General features: G+C 37.1%; 1 protein-coding gene across 7 annotated transcripts in view; it reads left to right on the top strand.

Moving 5' to 3' along the window:
• TENM1 (teneurin transmembrane protein 1) overlaps positions 1 to 22,045 on the top strand; it is a 1,412,425-nt gene that overhangs the window by 574,225 nt on the left and 816,155 nt on the right. For all 7 annotated transcript variants that reach the window (XM_050964456.1, XM_050964455.1, XM_050964457.1 and 4 more), the window contains exon 4: positions 6,988 to 7,092. The gene's annotated coding sequence lies outside the window, so the exon portion shown is untranslated. The remainder of the gene's footprint in view (positions 1 to 6,987; positions 7,093 to 22,045) is intronic.

Genomic DNA, 22,045 nt, shown 5'->3' with positions numbered 1-22,045 from the left:
AGACCATCTCTAATTGCTTTAGTCTTTTACTAATGAGCTTATTATTAATATGAAATTACCATTATAGTTAATTTAAAAGATAAGCATAAAAAAGGAAGAGTCCAACAAGTCTTCTATTTTTTTCTTTATTTTTTCTGGTTCTTTTTTTTAAACAAATCTATTTTTTTTTTAAATCCAGCAATTGCTAAATGGAAATTGGAACTTGCCTGATAGGAACTGTAAACATCAGCCTGAGAATGAGTAGTAAAAAATATTCTATTGTAATATTTCTTATCCAGTGAGATTATTTTTAGTGATAAGGTAAAACAGCTGGGACCTTTTAATCCAAATCAAAACCTTATCACATAATTACTACTGAGAAGCCACAGGGAATCATCCATTCTCACTATCTTGATATTAGTGATCCAGAGCTCTTGATACCAACTGTATTTGCATTAACACTTAGCACTGGAATAATCCAGACTCCATAGACCAAGGATTTAGAGATTGATTCATTCTAGTGATTTCAGTGAGAACAGGTTTGGGTCCTAAAGGGTGGGATTTTCAAGAGTCTAAATGACTTAATGCACAATTTCCACTGACATTCAGTAGAACTTTATATTCTATAATCATAGGAATGTAGAGCTGGAAGGGACCTCAAGAGGTACTGTAGTCCATCCCCCTGCAGTGAGGCGTATCATCACTGGCAGGTGTTTGTTTAACCTGTTCTTAAAAGCTTCCAGTGATGGGGATTCCATAACCTCCCATGATAACCTTGTTCCAGTGATTAACTATCCTTATTGTTAAAAAGTTTTTCCTAATATGTAACCTAAATCTCCTGTGTTGCAAACTAAGTCAATTCCTTCTTGTCCCGCATGGAGTGGGCATGGGGAACAATTGATCACTGTCCTTTTTAAGCAGCCTTTTACACATATCAAGTCCTCTACTTAGCCCTCGTCCAGACTAACCCGCGGCATCGGCGGGTTAAAATCGATTGCTCGGGGATCGATATATCGCGTCTAGTCTGGACGCGGTGTATCGATCCCCGAGCGCGCTTACATCGATTCCGGAACTCCATCAATCCGAACGGAGTTCCGGAATCGACACGGAGAGCCGCGGACATCGATGCCGCGCCGTCCAGACTGGTGAGTACCTCGATTTTAGAAATTCGACTTCAGCTACGTTATTCACGTAGCTGAAGTTGCGTATCTAAAATCGATTTTAATTCCTAGTCTGGACGTGGCCTTAGTCTTTCCTTGACTAAACATGCCCAGTTCTTCCAATCTTTTCCTAGGTCAAGTTTCTGCAGGGCCGGCTCCAGGCACCAGCGCAGGAAGCAAGTGCTTGGGGTGGCCAATGGAAAGGGGGTGGCACATCCAGATCTTTAGTGACGGATCCCTCAGTCCCTCTCGGAGGGAAGGACTGGCTGCCGAATTGCCACAGATTGCGATCGCGGCTTTATTTTTTTTGTTTGTTTTGTTTGTTTTTCCTTCTTCACCGCTTGGGGCAGCAAAAAAGCTGGAGCCGGCCCTGGTTTTCTAAAACCTTTTTGTTGCTCTTCTCTTGACTCTCTCCAATTTTTCTACATTTTATCTGAAAGTGTGGTGCCCAGAACTAAATACAATACTTCATCTGAGGGCTTACCAGTGCCAGATAGTGAGACAATTCCCTCCTATGTTTTGCATACAATACTTCTGTTAATACCACCCAAAATATCTGCCTTTTTTCCAACAGCATCACATTGTTGACTCATACTCAATTTGTGATCAACAGAATCCTGCAGATACTGTTCTGCAGTACTGCTGCCTAATCAGTTGTTCCCCATTTTATACTGGATTTTTTTTTACTCCTGAGTGCAATACTTTGCATTTGTCTTTTAGTTTCATGTTATTGATTTCATACCAATTCTGCAATTTATCAAGATCATATTTAACTCTAGTCCTGTCCTCCAAAGTGCTAGCAATCCCTCCCAGCTTGGAGTTATCAGCAAATTTTATATGTATCATTTTGGGACGTTTTGAAAATCCTACCATAAGTATATTCAGTTAAGGAAACTGAAATCCTGACTCCATTGAAGACCAAGGCAAAACTCCTCTGGGCCAAGGATTTCACCCTGTGGCTGCACACTGTTCTACCTGATGGCATGGTGCAGCAGCAGCTCTGCCTGTTTCCTTCCTGGTCTTCTGCTGCTCCACCTAGCCTCCAACACCATCTGGGTTGAGGTGATTGAGACCTCCAGCTAAGTTCACTTGTACTTCTAGCCTCAAAATCCAAATCAACACTGTGAGGCTATATGATTGCAACATGACCATTTATATCATTATTGTAGCCTAAACGTGGGAAATGGCTGGTCCCATGAGTCATCAAATCATGCAAGGGCATGTGACTAACACATGTGACCCTGGACTCCACCTTGTGCCTGTAATTTTCCATAAACTAAGACTGAGAGCATCCCCTTCATGTGGATCAAGATTCTAGAAGCATCTCCTGCTCTGATTTCTAGACTATGGACTGATACTAAAAGGAGCATTCCAATCAATGGATTGAGGATTTTCCAATCTTTTGGAAGTTACCAGAGACTTTACATGCCAGTAGTTTATTCCATCACTGTTTCAAACCTCATACAAGAAGTTTTCAATGAGTGTATGTGTTTGTTTTCCTTGGTCATTATAACTGTCTCCCCTTTTCCTTTATAAATAAACTTTTAGCTATTAGATACTAAAGGATTGGCAACAGCATGATTATTGAGTAAGATCTGAATTATATATTGCTCTGGCTTCGTGGATGATCTATTGGTATTAGAAGGACCCTTTGTTTAATTAAACAGGTTTTAAATAATCATTTATCATAAAGGCCTGTCTGGGTGGTGAAATAAGGGCTGGGATGCCTAAAGAGACTGCAGTTTGGATGTCTTGTTAACCAGTGTGGTAAGACAGAAGTTTACTTTTGTTACTGGCTTGGTATATTTTATGGAAGAATAACCACCAGTCTGGGGTGTGTCTGCCCTATTTCTCAGCAATTTGTCCTGAATTTGAGCATCCTCATCTGTGGCCCACTGAAGCACGGTGACAAAGATGAAGAAACTTAAACTATTCCCTTTTCTCAAGGAGGCCTTGATGTGCAACACTCTTCCCTGGTTCCTGGCTCCAGACAGCCTTCTTCCTACACTGAGATGTAAAGGTCTGCACTCCCTCCCTCCCAGCCAGGAAGCAGCTGAGATGGGCTATCTCTTTTTAGCCCCCTCCCCCCCCCGCCCCGCCTCAAAGCCTGACACCTGCTTCAGCTGTTGCAGGGTGCAGCTGATTGTGTTCCCAGCAGCCCATTGTGACTCATGCAGGGTTTGTACACCTGCCACCCAACCAAATTAACTGACACTGTAACACTGTGCAACACCGAGTAGTTTTCCAATTTGATGGCATATTTATTTCATTCTGAAAATTGTACTAAATGTTCTACTTTTATTTAGATATACATTGGTTGCCTGCTATGAGCCAAACTCTGCCTTCATATACCTGTGTGGAGCAACTATTGAAGACCTCTTTGAATGAAATGAGAGCTTGCATTGATTGTTACATTTAGATATATTTTTCATACTATGGGATATAGTCTCCCTTGATGCATATGCATATCTGTTAGCATCAGAGTTATGCCAGAGTATCGAAGGGACACTGGAATCCCTACATTTGGCCTACTGTAATTTAGCTAAAAGCTTTTAATTGACAGTATATGCTGGACCAAATTTGATAAATGGCTAGAATAATTTATTTTTAAAACCCTAACAGGATTGTGAGCTCTGATGCAAAAGCACTAGAATGGTAGGAAATTGATGATAATAACAATAAGAATGGAGTGAATGGGGTGGTATTTGTTCAAACTGAAAAGTACTGCACGTACGTTGCTCTACCAAAAGATTGTTAGACACAGTAATACTGTGGTTTTTGTCAAAGAGATCTTTTTAAAATATTTTTAATTCGTATTTGAAGTGATCTCTGAGCAGATGGAGAGTCTGTAAATGAGTTTATGACAAGACTCAGGGGTTTCATCTAATTAAAAATGAACGGTGAATACTGTATGTAGCTGACTTTTATTTTTAGGTGAGCTGTTTTAATTTACTGTCTGAACATATCAGGGAAGGAATGAGACTATCGGAATGTATGGTACCTGCCTCCATAAAAGTAGAGTGATTATTTCAGGATAATCTTCATGTACCTGCCAAATTGACTTGACTAATGAAGTCAGTTAGTTAACATTATAACCCGGTGGGAGCAGCACAGTGCCTGATGAGGCCACACACTCCCTGAAAGTATGTTCTGAGATCACGCAGTTCTTGAGTTTAAAGGAACGGGAACCTGTATGGTGTAAACTGTGAATTTTTACTGAGAAATAGTTAAGTGAAGTCAATGTTATACCACTGACCATGGCTGCCATTGCCTAATTTGCCTCTTGGTAAAACTACAATGCCTTGTTTCCACTAAGCTAGTGCACTTGTGTTGTTTAGATCATGGTAGAAATGCACCTTTTTTGCTTTGAAGACAACGCCATGGGATGATCATTTGTTTTCCCCTGAGCCAGCCTGTCCTAATCCAGAAGAACTTCTGCTCAAAGTCACTCCTCTGCCCCCAGAGTCCTATAAAGCTCAGTATTCTGAGGAGAGGATTTTCCCCTAAGACTCTTCTGATGATGCATGATTGCTCTGTCACTTCCCAATGTGACCAGTAGTCTGTTCATTTCATGTGTGAGAAGAAACATTGCTCGTTATTCATTCTGCTCATGTGTTATAAGCCACCACAACCCTGTGTCTGTATAGTCTATTTAGATTGTAATCTCTTCAGGGCAGGGATTGACTAATAATCTGTCTGTTTATGGTAGAGTAAACTATCATATAGCAGGAAACAATTACAACCTCAAACAGTTAAGACAAAGACATTCCTCTTATTTTTACAATTAAAAATCTAACTCCCTCAAAAAGAAATCACACTATTGAAAAAGTGTTCTTCTTTAACCATGATACTGCAGTCTGGACCTAGACAGAGACAGCAAATTTGATCCTCCGTATGAGGATTCTGGACTAATCAGCAAGGATCTCTACTTTGCCTTCCCCTCCTTTTGGTGGGTACTTTCTTGCTTTTCGAGGCTGGTTGGGCTAGAACTATGACTGCCCAGTGGGTCCTAGAAGTCATTCAAGAAGGTTGTCACCCAATTTCAGGGTTTGCCTCCTCCCTACACCTAACCCTGTCCCTCTTCTGTGATGATTCTCAGTATTGTGCTATATCTGCTTCACCTGGCTCTATTACAGATAGTGTCACTTGATTTCAGGGGAAAGGGTTCTATTTTCTATACCTCCTAATACCAAAGAAGCAAGGTTGGAGCTGCTTAGAACTAGAGTATATGTTTTGTTTTTGTTTTTTGGTCTGCTATGCTGAGACCCAAGGACATGACATGCTTTCAGCCAGTAAAGAGTTGTCTTACCAGGAGAGAAATGCACGTGTCACAGTTAGAGGTTTGAATAGCATATTGCCAAGTCAGAAGAATTTAATAGAAAAATATGTGGGTGGATAGTGAGGACATCATGTATTAGGTTAAGAAAAGTGTAGTATCTACTTGAGAATGTAAAAAGCATCTTATATTCATCACCATCTGTCACTTAGTTTTTAATTTATTTACATTAAATAAAACACACCTATCCAGAAAAACTCCGCCATCACATACAATCACTTAGATTACATCAGGAGCATCAGGTTAGCCTGCATCCCTTCACATCAGCTGGCAGTCCTCAAATGACAGACAATAAAAAATAAAAACATTACCCACCCAGACTATAACTATTAAAAGAGAGTTTTTATAACTATACTGTCTTTTAGCAATTTAAATGCCACCTTTGATATGAGCCTTTTTGTACATACAATTCACTGAATGGCATCACACATACACATGATAACCAGTCACCTAACACAGAATGTTTTTTGGATACAAATGGCCTAACGTATTTCAAGCTACCAGTACAAAAATATTGGTTTTTAATCTCAAACCAGCTACTTATGCAATGTGTATATTTATTATGCAATATTAGCAAGCATGCTAGGAAATAAACATTTTCCCCTTAATATCTTGAGCTCTAAGGAAAGGAAAAGTTTAGTTCTACAGGCCCAATCCTTTGAAGTCAGTGGAACGGAGCTAATGTACACCTGCTGACAAGGGCTTACAATCTCTTTAAAATGAAGTACAATGTTCGGAGAGGGTTTATAGACATTCTGTTCTATTAGATGTCTGGTCATTACTGTAGAGGATATGTCATAATAAAATCATAATTCCAAGAAAACCTGTTGTTGGACAGTTTAGAAACAAGCAAAAATGTGATATATCATGTTGGGTCTGGGTTATTTTGTTGGCTGTGTTGTTGCTATCTGCCCAACACTGCAATTTATAACCTCTGACTACTGACTTTCTTTTATGGAGGGGTTTGTGTTTAGAGTTTTCACTGGCCTCCTGAGAAATGAAATTTCTTTCCATGTGTTCTGTCCTGCAGAAACTTGAATTGTTTAGCATTTTACTTGGTTTAATTTGGATCATATTGCAACACAATGGTTGGACTCTCTGAAGAATTCATTAGGCCAGGAATGTATTGTAACAACAAAAGAAAAGAATTAATATTGGATAATAGTGCTAAGATTTTTAGGGTTTTTTTACAAAAGAAAAGATACTAAAGTGCTTTAACACACAATTAGGTAGATGCTTACACAAAACTAATTCTTCTGATGTCAAGACTGAACACAGGAGTATGGGCATGTAAGACCAGGCTCATAGTTTACTTCAGTGAAATCTCGCAATATGAAGTCTAGAATTTTATTATTTATTGTGATTTGGCTAATGGGATTTACAACACATGATCCTACCTGCACGAATTTGATATAAAGAAATATAGTAAGAACTCTCTGAGACATATGAAACATACTGTGTCTGCTGGTAAAATCATATTATTAATGGTTTAATTTCTTATATTTTGCACAGGATTCAAGGTTCCAATTAAAACCCTGTTTGGGCCATTGCTTTGCCTTCCACTTCTTAATCTTTCCCGAAAGACTCATCACTTATCTAAAGCAAAAGAAGAATGAGGTAAGGCGAGAAAGTAATGAAATGCAGCATAACACATCTGTCAAAGGAGCAGAAAGTAGCTTAAAAAAATCCAGGAACAGTGACATTCAGAAATTATTTGCTGAGCACTAAATGCTTTCATGTGAGGCATGTTAATTCCAAGGGGTCCATGTCTGTATTATGAGTCTAACATACACTGGAGGTTTTGTTGCCTGTGTTAGAGAGTTTTACAGTTGAAGTAGCCACAGGGTATAAATAACTGATGCCAGTACTGTGAGTGATAATCTGTATTGCTAAACAATCTCCTGCTTTGTAGAATGCAACCCTTTAAGAGATTCTTTGACTTTTTGGTGCTGAAAATTATGAGTATAATTAACATTTTTTAAAGTTCTTTAATATCCATTTTTTTTATAATGTTAGATTTATATTCTCCAAATACAGGCAGTCCTCAGACTTACAACACAATTGGTTCCTGAAAATGGCATCGTAAGTCGAAATGTTGTTACTCGGAACCTCAATACTCTCCATTGCGGGACCAAGCATCGTAAAGTCGGCACTAATTGTCATAAGTCGAATCAGGGTGTCAATTCAGAAACATTGTAAGGGCCGTTCATCATAAGTCAAACATTGTAAAGTCGAGGACTGCCAGTACACCAAAGGCAACACTGGGCAATTTAGTATTAAAAGCTCTGACCTAATTCATCATGCAAAGGTCTGATACCCTTTAATTCTTTATTGTTGATAATACATCTTTTTGAAATTCCTGTGCTTGACACTTCATTGCTATGTTGTCACACAGTGTTGCATTACTACATTCGATGGCAGATAGAACTAGGGGTGACATAGACAGAAGAAACACCAGTCCATGAATTTAAGGCATGTGTAGAATATATGTCTGTACAGTCAATTGAAATGATCCTAATTTGTTTTCATTCTGTAATATCTGGAGGGTTTAGAAAGGGTAGGTTCAGGAAGGGTTGAAGAAAAAGTTAAATTTCTTCCTTTGCTCCTACCAGCCTGTTATTATATATGAGTATTTTTAAAGGCCTATACACTAGATAATGATAAGAAAAAGGAGAGGTATAGCCACAGGTACTTAATTCATGTCTTATAGGCATCAGTTATTCCATATCTGACCTTTCAACCATTGCATCTTCATTTTATGTAAGGGCCAAATTCTTCTCTCAATTACTGCAATGTAAATCAAGACTATTTTAAAACTTCCATTGAATTCAATAGAAATGTTCTGGAACTAAACTGGTACAAATAAGAACAAAGTTTGGCTCCAAATGGGAGAGTTGCTTCCATTTCAATATCAAAAATTACAAAATTCTGCTCCCAGTTATACTCAGGTAACCCCAGTGGTGTAATCAAAGGCAGTATTTGGCTCATACTACTTAAAGTTTCCCTTTTTGATAGTCCTCTTTATTTCCCTGCCTGTACATCATCCAGTATTCATATTAATACATGGGGCATCAGTGGAAGTTTTCAGGACCATTTGCTAGGAGCAGCTTTGAGACATTGCCTTGGATGGTTATGTGCTGCGGTGGTAACTATTGTTTATTTACCCTGGTATTCGGTTAAATCCACTGATTGGTGTGATGTTGACTTGTCTACTTGATGATATTGACAATAGATTATGATTCTCCTTCGATGATGCTGATAATGCATTATGTTTATTTAACAACTGAAGTCTAATATTTATCCATAGAATAGGAGCAGCATAGATAATCACAATTTTTTTAAATGTCATTTTGATAATTACAATGCATAGCTTTCCTACAGATGCAAAATTTGTGTAAATTTCTGAAACAATAGCTTGATATTTTTAATGCTGCTGTAATAGTCCTAATAATTTCATTAAGTGTCAACAATGCTTTTTGTAAGCCTCCATCTTTTAGTAAAAGCAGCAAAGAATCCTGTGGCACCTTATAGACTAACAGACGTTTTGGAGCATGAGCTTTCGTGGGTGAATACCCACTTCCTCAGATGCATGTGTGTTCCTCATTCATCCCCAAAAGAACAAGGCCTCACTCTGGGCTGAAATTTGACATACAATACATCATCCACGACTAGGTTTTTTATGCATTCTGAAAAGGAAAAGTTATCGTCAGCTCTAGGAGTAAAAATACTGACTATCTTTTCATGTGGTATAAAGGAGGAATAATTGTAATGAAGTCAGTGGAGTTATACCTCTGGTAAATCAGTGGAAGTGAGATGAGAAAAAGGCCTAGTAAGTAGAAAAAAGGTAAATTTTAAGTGATTATAAGGGATAGCAAACAGAACAAAGCAGATTATAGGGTAAATAAAACAAAACACACAACCTAAGCTTAATTCTAAATGTAGGCAGGTTGCAGAGTTTCTGCAGCTTAGAGTTCCGGTTATTGCTCTTTACAGACTTGTCTCAGCCTGGACTCAGCCCTTGTCTTTCCCCAGTGTAGTTCCTTTGTCTCTTCAGGTGCTTTCAGCAGTCTTCTTCCTTGGGCGGGGAGGCAATGGAGAAGAGCGCTCATTGACTCCCTTCCCCAGCCTTAAGTAGGATTTACATAAGGCAGGAATCCTTTGTTTCCAGTGGAAAAATATCAACTGTGTCTAAGGTGGTACTTTGTACCAGTGACATCATCGCATGACCCTTCAATGTCAAAGCAGCATTCTAGGAAGCTCCTCAGGAAGGTGGGAAATTAGTATCTTCAAACTTCTATTGTCCTCCTTAAATGGCTCATTCAGGCTGATTGCCTACTGTCTGCTGGGCATTCCCCCAAGTACACATAGTTGTACACAGTCAGTCTTCCTAACTTCAGATACAGAAATGATACATGTATACACATTGGATAATCACATTCAGCAAATTATAACCTTTCCAATGATACCTTACATGACCCATCTTGCATAAATATATCTTAGTTATGCCATATTCATATCATAACAATATTTCAATGAAGAATATGGAGTGTCACAGCCCCAAAGTCATTGTTTCTTGTAATAAATGCTTGCACGTGAATAGTACATGAGGTGGCAGTGTTTGTTATTTGTATTACCATTGTGCCTAGGAGCCCTACTCATGGACAACAGATCAGTAACACATAATATATGTACCATTATACACTGCAGACACATTTTTAATGATGACCACGGGGATATCTACACACGTGGTAACCCTTAAAAATTTGTCTTGCATAATAAATTTACCTGAATATAAGTGGTACTCTAGGACTATCCTATGATTGGTATAGAAAATTTGAGTAATGTATGAAAATACTATTCTGGTGTATTTAAAGTTTGATAAAATATATTCATTATCATCCAGCACATTCTCTGTGACCTGCACAGAGACCTCATGGTGCCTGATTCTAATCCCGCCTCTTAAATTAAGAGTGACTCAGTACAGGTCTAAGAAATTATGCTGGTAGCATTTCAGAGCCTTTCCTTTAATTGATGACTATCTCAGATTTTTATGGCTAACTATTTCTCTTGGGGTTTTATCATTAAAAATTTTAACATCAAGACCTGCCATTTACTGTAATGTCTTCACTTCAAAATTGTTTTTTTGAAGGTATTCCCATAATTTAACAAATATACTTCTAGAAATTAATTGTTTGGGAGCATAATTTCCTTGACATTAATAGTGTGGATCACTTATTGATACTCAGTAAATCGACTTTTTGTTTTAGTGCAAACATTTCTATTGTGCTTCTGTAAGTAAGTATATCCATGTTTATGTGAAGCTTCTTTCTGTGAAGGATGAGAAAATATAGAAGATATTTTTCCCCATCTGTCTGATTTTTTGTAAGCTTATATAAATAACCAAGACAAAGACCTTAGAATAATAGGAAAATTTGTTTTTTGTATCAGGCTAAAAGATTCCTGTTTAAAATCTTTTGGGTATTGACAGGTCATTTGTTTGACGGGCAGATATGTTTCATGGCTTTTTATACTGGCAGTAGTGTGTTTAAGATATAGATAGATAAATATTCATATTCATTTTACTTATGAGATAGCTTATTGTCCTTAGTGCACAGCAACAAGCTATTATGTCATGGATGAGAGATCTTGATTCAAATGTTCAGTGTACAATTTTCCGCAGGCCTGAAGGCTTTCAGTGATTCTAGTCTTTCAATGCACAAATCCTTTGTTTGAATATAAAGTTTGATTATGATAGATTAATCTTTATCTATTAATTGTTAGGTGTTCTAATTGCATGATTATACAACACTATTATGAGTAATGTTTTCTGCTGCTTTTTTATTTACTCCCTTTCTTTGATGCAATCAGAAAAAAATGTTCTTCAGTTAAAGTCCTTTAGGAGATACATGCATGCATGCACTGGACGTGGCTAATACCAAATGCAAAAGAGCTTTAAGGGTTACAGCCCTTCATAATGAAGTGTGGTTTGTTTGATAATCATTTAGAGATATTTGTTTTTTCAAAAGATTCATGTGGGTTTGCAGACAAAAAAAGATCTAGTGTGCTGTGTACTTCCCATTTTAGCTACAGTACTATTTAAGATGCTTGAGGGTTCTCAATACAGTCAAAGGTTTGCTCTAAGGATTTTATACATCCATTTCTGGCTGAGGCTCACATCAAAGATTTTCTATTAATATTTCCATGATGAAGTAAGAGTCAGGCTGCTGGAAATGGCTATGTAGTCAATGAAAAATACTTTTCTTTGTGTTTTCATTTGAGGATTCAAAAGCAATTTACGAATATTAGGAAAGTCATATAAAAATCTTTTGAAACTAGATCAGTATTAATATCCCATCGTAAAGACTAGTAAAAAAAGGAACAAATTAGTTACCAGTGCTGCCTGAAAACTACCCACATATTTTGCATGCTTCCATGTTTGTGTGCCGGCGTACCTGGAGAGAGCTACAGTTTCGTCTTCAAAAGTGCTGAGCTGCAACTCCTACTGAAGTCCATAATTACAGTCCACTTTTTGAGCATTTGGAGAAGCTTGACTCCTGAATCTAAACTTCAGGGCTGTGGTCTCGCTCTGTCTAATTTTTGATTAAACTCAACCTAAAAATCAAACTCCAAGGAATATGAATATTATGCAGACAGAAGCTGTAAAGAAGAAATAGGGTTCACTGACTCACATGTGGCCCAAATCAACTTTCCAACAGCCATATCCACCTTACTCCACAGGTATACATGAAACATATTCATTAAAACATACTATGGTCAATATAAAGTCTGTTTTGTGCTAGAGAAAAGCCAGATCACCAGCTGTGTATTTAAGGGCAGAGAAAGAATAGCCATCTAATCAAAATCTAGGAGGCAAAGCATTTGATAGAGGTTTTCAGCAAGCTCTTTTTTATTCTGAATCAAATACATTTAGTACAATATATCTCATTAAAACTTCATTAAGTGATTGTTCAAATTTTACAACCAGCTCTGTACCTTATTATAAAACGTTCTTGCTGTATTTACTGTACATTTAAACACTTTCAGCTATGAATGGTGTTTATGAGACATGGAAAGAGGTTGGAGTATTAAGTTGTCTAGTACCCGAAAGTGCCATACAAATTATTATACTCACTTCTCACTGATTTGTCACAGTGTAATTTGGTACCAACTTTTAGAAGCAATAGTTTCAGAAAAGCTAACAATGGATTTGGTACCAATTCCAAAATATGTGATTTCCAGGACCTGAAAGTAGATAACTATGAGCTTGATCCTGTGTTCTTTACTCAGACAAAACTCCAGTTATGAATAGGAGTGTACAGTACCATGGTGCTAAAGAGATCTTTTAAAAAATGTTAAGTAATATGAACCTCAAGCTAATACAGCTTAACTCTTGATTCTGCTCTCAGATATTTTTTATTTAATTTCTTAAACAAAATTCTCTGTTTTTAAAAGGCAGTAAAGAGCATTTCCTGGAGATAACTTGTGCTATCAGTCAGTGAAGTATCATTTATTTAATTATGTATATAAAATATAAAACTAGGAGTTACTGTGTAATTCTGTGTGCGTTTTTTCAGTCAGTCACCATGGAGACAGCTTCCTGCAATTTTCAGAAGTTCTGTCCCTTCAGATAAATGCACCTGTACACAATTCAAATAATTTCATAATATTTAACATCTCTTCTAGAAATCTGATGTATTAGTTTAACCTAATACTCTGTTTGTATTCAGTGTAGCAAAACTACATACTTAGCAGAGCTGTTGCTGCCCTCTTCCAATATGTTTTGTAAATCAGTGACTCAGTAATCCACAGGAGACAAATCTAATCCATCAGAAAGGCTCAACGTTAATAATACCAATAGATGTTTCCAGTATATCTTTTTATTGTGTTGACCTTAACTTATTACATACTGATAATAAAGTCTTATAACAATCTTCTGAGATTAGATCAGTATTAACGTCCCGCTTCAAAGACTAGTAAAGTGAGGAACAAATTAGTTAGAGCCACATTGTGAAAGCTACCCCTAATCTTGAGTTACACAATACTGATTGTTATCTACTATGGCTAATACATGCTTTTGCTAGCATTATTAGATGCTTAGGACACAAGAAGTAACCAGCATGACATTGTATCTTCTCTTTACCATTGCTGGCACCAGGAAGTCAATACCTTATGAAATGTGTAACTCCCTTCTGAGTCTAGAACACTTATAAAATGACACAGAACTCTTCTTCAGGTCTGTGTAAACTTAAAATCTTGTCTCACTTGCCAAGAGAAATTGGTCCAATAATAGATATTACCTCACCCACCTTGTCTCTCTAATATCCTGCAACCAACATGGCTACAACAATGCTGCATATATTTTACTTACACTTAAAAAAATATTTTCCTGAGCATCAATATTTTTCATATGCAGGTGACTAGGGTAGCAACCGTTTACCAGAGATTTGAATGCTGGTGTTGAAAGCTCTGCAAGCTTGCTTTAAAAAAAAATTCAACATTTAACTGTCATCCTTTTGGGATCACAATGAAGAGGAAGGCTGGAAATACCAAGTCACTAGAGGAATTCAAGTCTCTGTAAGCACAAGAGGTCTGAACAACACACTAGTATCAAGAAATTGCTCTAAAATCAGGGAGGTGGGGTGCATGCACAAGTTGCATGTCAGAGTAAGAGAGGTGAAATGGTGGCGTGGAATAAGAATAGACACTAGCTATGTATCAATATTACATGATCTTATCAAAAGACTTTAGCAAGTTTCATTTTACTAAAGACTGTGTCTACAAGTAATATTTTAATACCTTTTTATTACCTGGTTGTTTGATTTTTGCTAGCAGCCAAGTAGGAAGGTAATTGGAAACCCAGTGGCAAATGGAAGATCTGAGTGTAGAACCGGGGAACAGTTAACTAAAATCTGATGCCTTTTCCCTTCTGTCTCCTTCTTTGACATCTGCTTGGACACATTTCTTCAGTTTTAGCAATCTGTACTCTCCCCGTCACAGTATATAAATAAATCTGGAGATTGTTTGTTTGATAATAGTCATTGACTTTGGTTTCAGGATTAACTTTCTGCCTCTAGAGATCTAGGATAAAATCCCATTTAAGTATCCTGGTCTCATCATAATCCCTAGTAGACATTTGTCTACATCTTAAAATCACCAACAAAGAAATCTCAGTATAATAATCTTCTACTCAAGAGAAGCCCATGTCTGAAATAGTAAGGAGTGCAGCAGATCAGGATTGAGCTGCATGGGAAAGTGTGAACCGTGGGAAAGTAATAGTATCCTTACTGATATACTCTTCTCATGTACATGAGGGCTAAAATCACATATAAATATACAAATATAAAAAATTCACATACAGATATAAAAAAGGTGTGAAGTTTGCAAAACAAATCTATGTGAACACAGACAAAAACAGCATGTTTAAGCTCTTAATTTAATTACTGGACATTTATTTTGATTTGTATCTGAAACACAGCAGGAAGAGGAGAGAGCGATTGCATGCACTGGAATAAAAATAGCTCATTTAAATGCACCATATTTTCCATTAAACTGTCCCTTAGGCTTACAAGCCTAGAGAGGGTTATTTTCCCTCCACCTCACTGCCTTTTTTTTTTTTTTTTTTTTTTTTTTTTTTTACTTAATGAGGTTTATTTTAATTTCAGTATGAAACAACAGGAATCTTGAATCAAGATCATAACGCACGATGTTTCCAACTATTTAAATACATTGTTGTTTATAGGTATTATTGCCTCTTATTACACCCTCACTAGCAAAATAAGCTGCTATGTTAACTAAGCATGACACAGACACAGTATCAAACTCCAGGGACATTCCCCCACCCCTTGTCATTTAACTGGGATGTATGAATCCACACACATCCCCCCACCTGGTTGCCAGGGCCAGTTTTAATCTCATGTTTGAACTCATACAACTGGAGAGTTCTGCTGATTTTCATTTCTGAATGATCAGTGATTTGGAAACTGAATATACACGCAGCAAAAAATGAGAAAATAAAACAAATGTGCCAGCATTGTGTGTGGTGTTTCAGAGGTTATCAAGGCATTCTACAATGAAAATTCTTTGATGATTAGTTAGTTAGGACTCATGTTTTGTTTAATTTGTTTTTCTTTGAAAGAATTTTATTGATTGTTATTGTCATAGCATGTGTATCAAATCTCCAATTTTTTCTTTCTCCGGGTTTAGCATTTTTTTGTTTTTCACACATTTCTATATTTCTATATTTCATGCAGGAGAGAGTCTGAAAGGTTACATAGCTCTATTGAATAAATTTCATATTTAAGTCTGCAAGTGATTTATTATACCACTGCACACTTTGTTGCATCTCTTTTCACTAATGTGATTTCTCAGGTCTTTGCATCATGTAGCAGTTTCACTAGTTAATCCATTGTAATTTTAACTGGCAGAAAACATCAATTAGCAGTATTAAATTTTTTCATAGTCAACAAAGCAGAAAGTTAATTTTAGTGTTTATTTAAGTATCCATTCACCTATCTATTGGTGCAGAAATGCCAATAACTGTATTTATGTAGTTTTAAAAAAATATTTAAAAACATATTGAAGCCAGAAGAATACTTGTCTGAGGGAGTGAATCATTCGTGGAAAAATAGCTTGGATTTTACTTTTGGTCATTGTTTTGTGTGATTTTTCTTGCATTATTAAATGCTCAGTAGTTGAATTAGAGTTTTGTTAAAACAGAGGCCTCCATAATTGTGCCTGCAATATATGCAGCTGCATGCATTCATGCATACAGATCCCTGCATTTGTATACTCAGACTGAGCAACCGTGTAGCATCTTTGCACACACTACTGAGTAAGCCTGAAAATACTGCCTGCACAATTTGGAAGCGCCTCTCAAAATTAGAATATGGAAGGAGTCCAGGGTGGGGAGTGTTATCTATTTATATATTATCCAGTATTTACAACACTTTACAAGGAGATGTATTCGTTTTAATAATTCATAGTTTAAGAGTTCAGTGTGGGTAATTTATTAATAATATGGCCTCATCAGTTATTTCTCCTTTTTATTTCTCATTTCCTATTTTTATCCCATTGAACTTATTCTGTTTTATGGTTGTATTGAAAAGTAGTGGTGAAATCTTGTACCCCTTGGCTTAGAAGTACTATGTAGAGATGTATATGCAGTACAAAAGCTTCAGTCAGAGATTTAGAGTAGAGCTGTTTTTCCACTGGAAAATGCTGGTTCATCAAAACCAAAACTTTTTCTTAGGAATGCATCTGGTTCAACAAAACTTTTGTCAATAAAGGTTTCTCAGGTGATGGATGTGTAGGTGAGACAGCTGCACCCTGGAAATAACCTGGTGATCAAATCACTCTACTGGGGAATGAGAGACCTAGGTTCAAATCTCTGCTCCACCTGATCCATATCATGGATCTACATCCCATATGAGTGCCATAACCAGGGAGCTTATAAAGTCAGTCTCTGGCCCAGTGAATATAAAACTATTTATATGAAGTGGAACAGCTCTAACAAGAGAGGCTAAGCCTCCCTCCCACACAGAATAGGCAATACTCTGTTCATTAGGGCAGTCATCTGGAATGTGGGTGGTTCAGCTTCAAGTCCCTGGTCTGAATCAGGCAGAGTAGGAATTTGAATTTGCATCTCCCACATTCCAGGTGAGAGACCTGACCACAGGCTATTGGCGTGGGGGTTTCTCGTCTCACTTTTTATTGAAAAACTTAAAGGTCTCAGGTTTGTCCAGTGTGAAATGGGAAACTGTTAGAAATCACAAAACTTCTCATGGAACAGGAAAACCACTTCCTGCCCAGCTCTAATGTGAAGCACTTCTCTATGGGTTTAGGGTTGCCAATCCTCCAGGCTTGTCCTGGAGTATTCAGAATTAAAGATTAGTCTTTCATTACAGATAATGTCATGTGATGAGACCTCCAGGAATTCATCCAAAATTGGTAACCCTATATGTCTACTCAGGAAGTTAGTGGAAAGTAAGCTCGGGTGCAAATTTAAAGTGCAATAGCTATCCCTTACGAACTCCCCGTGTGGACATTCCTACTGAGCATTAAGAGTTTTTACAGTCAAATGCCAGCTTACTCTGTGTTAACTATGGGCTTGTCTACACAGGAAGTTACGATCTGTCTACCAGTTTCTTTAATATTCCATCACTGATCTTTGGTTCTGTTTCCTAATCCCTGTGTATCTATTTCACATTTTCTGTGCATCTGTCCCAATACCTTGTATATCAATTCTGTGTTCAACTCAGTAGTACAGCCACCTTTTGCTGAATATCTGGTACCTGGAATACCAGTTTACACAGTGTCCAAATCTAAATATATCAGTATATAGAACACTAAAGATAGTTCCATCCTAAACTATCCAGCATTTTGTCCTTTAGTGTTGTTGCTATAATCTGGTCAGTTGATGACCATTTGTATTCATAAAATCAATAAAAAATTTGATTGCTTTTAATCCTTCATGGTTTTGATGTATAGTGGTCATCATTAAAATGACAGCATTTGCTAACAAGATACCTGTTGTACCACTTTTTACCTCTGATTTGTATAGGACATAACTATGATAAATCTGTGGTATCAGTTCCTGAATGCTGACTTTTTAATGGTGACCTCTGTTGTATTCTGGGTGGAATGGGTCTAATAGCATCCTAGTATTTTACAGTTAATTTGAAGTTATTTTTATTGGGGTTTATTTGTTTGTTCCTTCTTGCAGTAGGTTTTGTGGGCTGCCGTAGTTTGATAGTGACCTCTGAAGTCACTTGCTATGGAACAACAAATCTTGATGTTCCCAGAAAAAAGTCAATATCTGCTTATTGTTGTTGCTAAGGGGGTTAGAATTGTTGTTCATACAAAACCTGAACTCTTATTTCTCTGACAAGTTTAAAAAAACAATCCATAGAAAAGTGACACTTTACCAATATGGTCATTTCATTTAAACATGCTGTAGTTAGCTATTTTAAAAAGCAAATAAAAACAGAGGTAATATGTAGTCACAACCCCACACTGGGACACTACAGTTTGGATTTCATGTGCTGCCTAATGTTACCTACAGATCCAGGGAGTGAAGTGGAGTATGACCAGAACAGGATCTGCTCCATTTTATTGCCCTTCCCTGCATTCTAACAAGAAGCTAGTACAAGGACTTCCATTGCATTCCCTTACTCAAAGCCTAAAGCACAACGAGGCCACTGAATAAACCAACCAAACTCTTTTTCTGCTGAGGTTTTCCTCCTGTCTGTCTGTGTATTTGTCCCTGGCAAAAATGCACCACTTTTGCAGGCTTGTATATGGGTTAAGAACTAGGAAACTAACCTGATCCAACACTTTCTCTGGTGTTTCTTAAGGGTTCAGTCCCATAATCTGATAAATGAGTGTGTGTTGCCAGGAGTCCTTTTAAAATTAGATATGTGCTTTAATGTAAAAGTTTAATGCTGTCAATTTGAAATTGTCTGGGACTCATGAGTTGCAAAAGACCTCACATTGCATGCCCTGGGCCTGATCCTTCTCACATTCAAAGCAATTGAACTTTAACATTGACTTGAATAAGGAGCAAGACCAGATGTGAACTTAGACTCCACACTCTGTTACCATCTTAATCTCATTCACTTAAGCGATGTCTCTTGCTGCTGCATCTGAAGCTTTCAAAGTTTTGTTTCTGATTTAACATTCTCTGACATGCTAATAATTCTCAGTCATATGACCCCCTAAAGGATTTCAATATAAAGCCACAATGAAGAAGGAAAATTCTTAAGGGCTTAATCTTGCAAAAATGTAATCATGAATAGTTCCTCCAAGGCGTTGGAACTACTCACGTGCATATGGTTAAGCTAATGCATAAGTGTTTGCAGGATGGGGACCTTAGTTTGTTGTCTGGGATCCACCACGCCTAATAAAGCGATGGCACTAGAACTTATCTTGTAAGATGTGTGATGCCTGCACACTAACCACTGGTACAATCATTCTTAATCAAGTTTGGAAACTCTCATACTCCAATAGCTGGAGATGCTTATAAAGGTATGAAAAAATCCTTTTCTATGTCCTTGAGTCATCCAATTTAGCATTGACACAGTGTGTGCTTTTACTTAAAGGTTTCTGAATGAAATCTTGCGCTTGAGGCATGAAGATTATAGTACTTCTCCAGGTACAATTACCCAGGAAAGACTAAACACATTCTGTGATGTTTTGTTCTTACAGAACAAAAACCATTATGAACAAAGTATGCAAACACAATGCTGCAGCATTTCATCCTGATGAAATGTATTCCAGTGAAGGGCACTAATATTGCATCCAGATCGTATTTCATTCTGTTACTTTTTGCAAACAGAATAGTCTTAAGGGAGTTTATTATTTATAGTTTTATTTTAGAAGAAAAGTAATCAGAGGAAAATAACATTTTATAAATAGTAACTGAAAGAGAGCAAACATTTGGATTGTTGACATTTCTTAATATCCTTGTGAGAGAACATAATCTTTTGCTCTCCTCAGTGCTTCCCTTTTAGGGGGAATAGTGATTATTTCAGAGTGATACAGTAGCTAGGATATCACACAAAACACTGGTTATATTTGGTACCATTTTTTCCTGTGTTCTCTGGGGAGAATAAGAGGCAGAGAGAGTAAGGCTTCTCTGTTGAAGACAAAGTATGAAAATAAATGTTATACAAGCCTTTCCTGAAACTGAAAGTCTATGTGATGGAGTGAAATAGAGTGAAAATCTGTCAAAATCAATGTTACTCAACAGTATGTCCATTTTCTGGTTTAGGCCTGATCCTGTGAGGTGCCAAGATTCTCTCTTTTGAAGGTGCTAAGCCTCTTTAGCTACCATTGACTTCAGCAGCAGTTGAAGACAAACAGCACTTCTCAGCACAGGACTTACAGCCAGACATTGCCTAGAAAATGAAGTAGGAAGCTAAGTTTTGAGTCTTTGCTTGCTTGGGATGGGGGTTTCACACTCAAATCTAATGTGTTCAGATAAATGGATATCAATGCTGACAAAATAGGAAAGGAGGTTACTGTTGAGGAGATAACAAGGTGGATGAGTCAACGGATAAAATGGTAGTCAGGGCTCCCCTGAAAAGAGTTATTCTATTTTTGTCTTAAATATTATATTTGTAGTCCAAAAAGTCTCCCTCAAGGAAGGCATTGTTAAAGAAAAATATGCCAACCATCCCTGAAAGAGAAGCTGAAGTCAAAATGTCCATAGTACATGCAATATGGAGCTTTTCAATGTTAGAGTATGCCATGGTGGTGGCCTTTGGATCAAGTCTTTGGCTTAGTAAGTAAGGACACTGTATCTTTGAACAGGAAAAGCCTGAATTGGAATGACAATAATGCCTCTTCCTGATGTTCTTGACAACTAAATGTTTGGAAATGTTATGTTCAAAATGAAGTTGCCAAGTTATCCACAGTTTTTGCTTGGATGCAAAATGTCTGATTTCAGACGATAAAGTCTTTTTTCCCCTCTTACCCATCAAATTTATGTAATTAAAAATGCTTTCCCCAACCATGAAAACCCTTTCTCTGCCCAGTGGATAAACTAAGCAAGGACTCTGAACAAGACCACCCAAGGAAATTGCATGTGCGTGTGCATGCGTAGTATATTAAGCACACATAACATATATGTACATTTATTTAATTTATAGAAATGCTAAATAGGTCACCCATGCATATAGTCAGTGCACTGTGGATATAACTTATAAATATATATTAAATGCAGCACTGTAAACTACCACAAATCCCCTGGATACTTATATACACATAAAATAGGGGTTATTCAGAACTATATTTATAGTTAAGGATACAGAAGGATTTCCATTCTAATGGGCGATTTTAAGACTATATTGTAATGCATATGCACACTGAGGCTAGAAGGGGATAGAAAAAAAGTAAATATTTTAAATTCTTGATAGCAAAGCAGCTACAGAGCTGCTGGCACTTTATATTCTCATTCTGTCTTACCAACACTTAGCCAATGGGCAAAGACACATATTGCATTGCTACCTTCTGTGTGATTCATTCCTTCCATAAAGCAATCTGTTCTTTTAGTGGCAGTTGTTGTTAATCAAGCTTTCTCCCTCTATTAGCGTAGTTGTTGGTTCAGTCACTTTGGTGTACATAATCACTAACTTTCTCTATTACACTAGTGAGTAGGGTTTACTTATATGCCTGTCAAGGGGATTTTAGTTCAGTTAGTGTGGTGCTTTGCAGTTTTAGTGAGAACACAGATTTCTGAAGGGTGATTGCCTCTTCTAAACATCATATATGTCTCACAGAAACCATAGAGAAAAAGAATTGGATGTTCCAATCTCAATTTATTTTTGTAACATTAAAACGTTCCAAAGTGCAAAGGAATGTTTCCCTAGAAGCAATCATTTCCTAAAGTATCTGTAGAAACACTAGACCTGAACTACCCAAAAAAGAGTGCTGAAAAGGCTACAGTAGCAATTTTGTACAATACTGTGTGTATTTGGAGACTGAGCACAAAAATTCTCTCTTGCAAAATTGAATGTGGGAGGAGAGGACGCATTTTCAGGTGAGAACTTTTTTTTTTTTTTTTGGTATGCTA

This window comes from Gopherus flavomarginatus, chromosome 8, assembly GCF_025201925.1.
Source record: "Gopherus flavomarginatus isolate rGopFla2 chromosome 8, rGopFla2.mat.asm, whole genome shotgun sequence".
NCBI lineage: Eukaryota > Metazoa > Chordata > Testudines > Testudinidae > Gopherus > Gopherus flavomarginatus.
The sequence above is the reverse complement of the archived record's forward strand: the minus strand, read 5'-3'. Positions and strand labels throughout refer to the sequence as shown.